This window comes from Leptonychotes weddellii, chromosome 14 (assembly GCF_054177405.1).
Source record: "Leptonychotes weddellii isolate Sample4059 chromosome 14, ASM5417740v2, whole genome shotgun sequence".
In the NCBI taxonomy this organism is placed as follows: domain Eukaryota; kingdom Metazoa; phylum Chordata; class Mammalia; order Carnivora; family Phocidae; genus Leptonychotes; species Leptonychotes weddellii.
In genome coordinates, this window is record NC_138382.1 from 52156143 (window position 1) to 52162514 (window position 6372).

Consider the following 6372-nt stretch of genomic DNA (forward strand, 5'->3'; position numbering starts at 1 on the left):
AAAAGCAACACAACCATTTTGTTAAATTACGTATGTTGGAAATATTCTCCATATCCAAAGTCAAATTTATTTAAGCCATTGTTTCATGTTGGAAAATTATACTTTACCATATTAAACTTGTGTAAATGAAATTATAATTGACATACAGGACTTTTTAGCTCACACACACAAAAAGAAGTCAATGAAAGTTTCTCTTCAGAAAGTTGGCTCATTTTAAAAACAAAGGTAAAAAACTTTTAAATTGTAAAGATTCCTTTTAAGATTATATCAAAAATGTTTTCTATTTGCTTTAAATTAATAGAGGACTTCGACCTACTGCAGTTTAGAAATCATATGCTTCAAATATAAAATATAGCTCTTTAGTACCGTCTTAAATACCATTTACACAGATAGCTCTAGAAGCAGTTCTATAAGACACCAATACTTGGTAGATTATCTAACCATTTCTTCTCTAAAAACTTTTCTGCCTACGGAAGGTATAAAACTGTAATATAATCTCAGGCTCCAACTTTCCTCCTAGAAAATGCACACACACAGAACAAAAGGTAAGAGATCAATATAAGATTCCAGGCTCTTAATGAAGCATCGCAGACTCGTGATAGCAATGAAAGGACTCTGCCTCCTGATTTGAAGTGATGGCCTTCCATCATCTCTGACCTGATAAGGACCCCAAAAGAAAGATCCACCTCCTTTGTCTTCAAACAGGTGAGAGTTGCCATCTCCATTTCACTACTGAGAGTAGGAACAAAGTACGTAAGGTCTCCAACCGTGAGCTATTTGAGGCCTGCCTGAATAGCTTTCTCCGAATTGAGCCCACAGGTAAAAATTAGTTGTTTCTGATGAAGCAGTAATACTAAAGAAGTACAAATGGCCAAAGAGAATAATTAGCATCGACTGCATGCTTACTCTATACCAGACACTGGTCTAAAACCTTATCTCTATTAAAATGTTTAATTCCTACCACAAGCCGATGAGTGGGCACTGTTAATCTCTTCATTTTACAAATGAGGGAACTGAGGCACAGAGAGGTGAAATAACTGGCCCAAAGTCACACAGCTCGTAAGTGGCCGAACTGGACACAAATCTGGGTACCTTGTTTTCTTTATCTCTTGCTGTACATACAAAAAGATCTAAATCTTACACATAATCAGCAAGGTGAAAATAAACAGAACACCATTCGTTTGAGTCCATCAAAGCAGCACAAATTTAAAAATATTTAAATCAGGTGACATCTAAGTTAGAGAAGAGTATGGGGTATTTTCACATACTTTTGGTGGGACTGTAAATTGGTATTGTAGCATAAGCGCGTTTTTGGGGGGTCTTCCTAGAGTACCACCCACACATACGTGCAAGGTTGTACAATGCGGTGCTAGTGTAAGAGCAAAACGTGAAAATCACCCGGAGTCGGGGAGGGAAAACAAGAACAATTTCATCAGAATTTCTAAGGCTGGGCCTGGGCACTGGTTTCTTTAAAGCTCCTCACCTGTTCCGGTGCAGGACTATTGGACTAAACAAGCTGCAAGTCTCTCCATTTGATGGAATATTATGTTTTTTCCTTCTTTACTGAGGTAGATTTACATGTAATGGACACGGGCAGAATGTATATTGTCTGATGCCATCTATTTAGCAATGAAACAATATTGTGTATTTTTATGTATATATGTATATATGTAAATACATTGAAAAAAATCTAGAAAGATGCATGCCCAAATGACCTGATTACCTCTGGGAATTTGAGGATGATGGTCAAGGAGGACTTTTGCCTTACTGGTAATGTTTTTAATGTCTTACAAGTAGATAAAAAAAAAATAAATGTAAAAGAACTTACAGATGTTTAAAAGTGAGTATAGTAAAACAATACAAAAATAGAAAAGAAAAAAGCCCAAATCATAATCCAACCAGTTAGAAAAATCTATTTAAAATTTTTTGATCAAATTCCTTCCTGTCTGTTGTGTATTCATATATATATATGTGTGTATATATATATTTATTTATTTATTTTAATCCCCCTCACCCTTTTTACACAAAATAAGAATTATCACATGCCACATTTTCTCTTTTGCAAAGGTTTTCTCCATGGATGCTCCTGAAGCTTGTGCACTGACCCCTCGTATTCCAGCTACCTTGAATTTTGTCCTGCCCTTCTGTGAGAGCCGGGTTGGGGGTGGGGGTCTGAGGTGTGGGCCAGGAGGTGGGTGGGTGGGGGCTATGACATCATATGGACCATCACCAATGGAGATGTGCAGGGTTCCTCTAAACCTGCCACGAGGCTAGTGTTCCTGATTGGGGATTTAGAGTTTTGGGAAATGGAAGCATGGAAACTGTCCCTCTTTAGCATATGAGTTTGTTACTTGACTTCCAGACATATTTTCAATCTGTATGAAAGGAGGGGGTCACCTATAATTGACTTCATCCCAAGAAATGGGACAAAACTATGTAAAAGGGTAAGAACTGGGTCACATGTTTTAAAAGGGAAGCATCTGACACATCTACCCCTCCAAGTGGATGCAACTGTGTCTTCCGATCTGCATGCCTACGTTATGACCCAATGGTGGCGTTACAAAGTGTCTGTTCCCATGATTTATTTCAACCCCACACAAGTTTATGAAGTACCAGCCCTGGGATGGGCACATATTGAAGACCTGATTGCTGGTCTGTGGGCTCCCATGGTCCAGAAGGGAAAACATACATACAGGCAGAGCCCTGCTTCGAGGCAGGCTTGATGCACTGTACCTAGCCGAGCCCTAAGCAGTCTGTCAAATATAGGTGTAATAATGGGGACCAATAGGAGGAAATTCTCATATTCCTGGTGGGGAGGGACGTTAGGGCGGTTTTCCTAACTGCCTGGCATCAATCCATTCTTCGACTCATAAATTTGAAGTCACAGCCCTCCTGTGGTTAGAATACCATCCCTGTTTTGGCTGCCTAGAGAGGTATGGCTGCATTTTAACTCCGAGGCAGGGGCAGCTAACATGAAATGCACACAGTCTGTTAATGCCTGGGAGGCAGCGTGAGCTTCAATCTTTCTGGGCTCCACTTCCTCATCTGTAAAATGAGGATCATTTTGTTTTACATTCCCTCTCATTTACCTCCTCCCACACTACACTCTCTCTCGGGAATCAAATGAGTTAATGGATGTGAAAGCAGGTTCCACGTTTTAAATAGCTATAGAAACGTAAGGCCATTATATAGATTTTTATCAGAGCCGCAGGTTTATCGAATGTTTATATTGCATCCTTGGAGACCCGTGCTTTTATTTGAAATGTAGTATTCATCTCCTCGTTTTTTGTGAAACTAATCTTTTTATCCAATGACTTCAGTCTGTTTGCTAGAAAGCTGTCTAGGTGACAATGTTGATATTCAAAAGCCAATCTGAAAACACTTTTCATCTAAGAAGTGTCAAAAATCACAAATGTGTATTTTTTTTTTAAATTGACTTTATCCACTGTTTTACAACCTGGTGAAAATATTGTCAGCTGTAGATGTATGTCTGCTCTGAATATTTCTGGTATTTTTCACGGGTCTGAATGTGGTTCTTGATTTATTCCTCTTAAATAACCCTGCGATCCCAGGGGGAATATCACAATCTATAAGTATCACTATTTACAATAAGATGGATTTTCCTATCTTGCTAATTACAGTATTAATTTCCATTTACAAGTTGGTAATTTGTAGCATCAATCCTTTCCCTGTCATTGGGGTGGGGCTGTTGTTTTCAGAGAAAGCCCCAGGAACATCCTTTCTATTCTAATCTCCAGTTGTGCTACACATAACAGAAAATGAGGAGAAAAAAAAAAGATAATTTCCTTGATGGCAGACTAAGCAGGCAGAAATTGCTCAGGTTTCTGAACCAACTCTGGGTTTCACCAGCATCTCACCACCCTCCCTGCTTCATCCTTCTACGTCCAAACTGAATCACATCCCCACACCAGGTAGAAAAGCATTACCATCATTATTGCAATATTTATATTCCCATCCCACTCCCCCTTGCGTATTTCATTTCAGTGCCAGGTGTGAGAAGAAAATCATGAAGTAAAAGCATTTCCCCACATGCTCTGTTTCTCTGCTTTGAACCCTCAGTCCCAGCTGCCAGCAGGAGCACCTCAAGGGCTTTCAGAAATTCAATCAGTTCCTAGGTAAGAGCATAACAAGATCTTAACTTCCACACTGTTTTCCTCTATGACTTGGATTTTCCACTGTTTGAGTAAATTCTAATAATTTTGCTTCTAATGGGACCAAGGAGTGGCAAGAGGTATGGAGGTGTTTCTAGGGCTGGAGCTCAGGAATTTAGGAATCCTCCTCCCCCCACCCCCCTCCCCAAAAATGCTGAACTTTTCCTCTCTTCTTTCTTTCTCTTGGTTCCAAGACAGTGGCGATCAGAGGATGGCCAAGATCATGAAAGCAGCACAGATGAGAAGTCAAAGTAAGTGCTCTGAACCTGAGCTGGACTGGGAGGACCAGAACCCAGGGGGTGGCAAGCTGGGGTGAACAGGCAGCCTTGGCCAAAGGGCATGGTGCAGAGCCCATCCTTGGAACTTATTTGGATTTCTCATGATGCTTCATCCCTGTATCAAAATTCTAGAACAGGAGTTAAAGACCTCAGAAGTCCTCCTGTCTTTCCTTCTCTTCTTGATTGGTAACCTGAAGCTTTCAAGGAATAGAACCCCTAGATGTCAACAGACCTAGAAGGTGATTTGTCCAAGCTGGAACGAGAGGACTGGGAGCAGAGGAACAGAATGGAACTACAGAAGAACTCGGTGTGTGTGGACATTTTGAGGGGAGTTTTATAGCTCCATCAGGAGATCTTGGGGAAAAATGAATAAGAGTTATACAGAAACCTAAGGTAATGGAATAAAAAAAAGAGGCATTTACTCAATCTGTAAAAAAAAAAGCACAAGAAAGAACATGAAACCACAGTACCTACATAGCTCAGCTGTATGTGCCGTTTATAGGGTCATGAGGTTATAAACACTATGTGTGAGGAAGAGAGGTAAGTCGAATCTTCCCTAGTAGGAATTAAAAGATGGTAGCTAAAATGGAAAAATCAGGAAATAGAATTATACTCATGGTATTCAGAAACTTGGAAGTAAATTCTAGAAGAAACCACTAAAATAATTTAACGTGGTTGCCGCTGGGGAGTAGCCCTTTGGAGTGAAGCAGGGGACTGGGATTTTTCATGTTGAAGCCTGTGGTTCTATTTTAAAGGATGTGGACTTTATTTAAAGGATGCTCATGTATTTTAAAGGGAATCACTGGGACTGTCCATAAATATCCAGGGCACTGTGGAACTTGGGAATGAAGCTTCAGAAATGAGAGCACAAACCAATGCATTCCCTTCCCTATCTCAGCTCGTGTGGATCATGGAGCTGGATTTTCCCTCCACTGGGGCCCCCGAGTAAGGACAGCATGAAGCAGAGCCCCTCAGTCACCCCACGACTGACATGCAATATGGGGGAAGTTAAGCTCTTACAGCAACTGGGAAAAAGAGTCATAGTTATTTCACAGTATCATATGTGTATACATACATACATGTACATATATATGCACATTCAGTATATATGCAGAAAATTTAAGATGCATGGGTTATATAATATTTGTATAATGTATAATAGAAATATACAATACATGTAAAATTCATATGTATATATACAATGTATTATATATTAATATCATATATATATATACTGATAGGTAGAATAATGGCCCCCAATATGTCCATATCCTAATCCCTACATGGCAAATGGGACTTTGCAAATGGGATTAAGGTTAAGAACCTTGAGATGGGAAGATTACACTGGATTATTCAAGTGGGTCTAATATATTCACCTGAGTCCTTAAAAGCAGGCAATCGCTCCCAGCTGCAGAAAGCTAGAGACGGCCGCATAGGAAGAACTCAGCCTGTTTCCCTGGCTTTGCAGATGGAAGAAGATGCCACAGGCCAAGGGATGCGAGTGATGTTTAGAAACTGGAAAAGACAAAGACACAAATTTCCCTCTCGAGCCTCCAGAAAGGAATACAGGTTTGCCCACGCTGTGATTTTAGCCCAGTGAGACTAGCGTTAGATTTCTCATCTACAGAAATCTAAAACAATAAATTCGAGTTGTTCAAGTCACTCACTTCGTGGTACTCTGTTATGGCAACAATAGAAAACATACACACACATTCACATCCACGTGAATTTTAAGGAAAATAGAATTCCGATTTTAAAAGGTTCGACATGGAATTTTTAAAAACTGTAAACATGGATGTAAATTGAAATGGAATGTTTAGGATAGTTCTTAAAAGTAAAAATATATGAAGCATAAAGTAAAAGAATAATACACTTTCAAAATGTACTGTCTGAACCCAGACTCTGTTGCTTGCTGCATGTTT

At 39.6% G+C, this 6372-nt stretch overlaps 1 long non-coding RNA gene across 1 annotated transcript; it reads left to right on the plus strand.

Annotated features, from left to right (window-relative positions):
- The first annotated feature begins 3261 nt into the window (after positions 1 to 3261).
- Positions 3262 to 6112, plus strand: LOC145717076 (uncharacterized). The gene is made up of 3 exons (XR_014140089.1): positions 3262 to 4136; positions 4367 to 4423; positions 4583 to 6112. It is a non-coding gene; the product is annotated as an uncharacterized LOC145717076 (long non-coding RNA).
- The last annotated feature ends 260 nt before the right edge of the window (positions 6113 to 6372 follow it).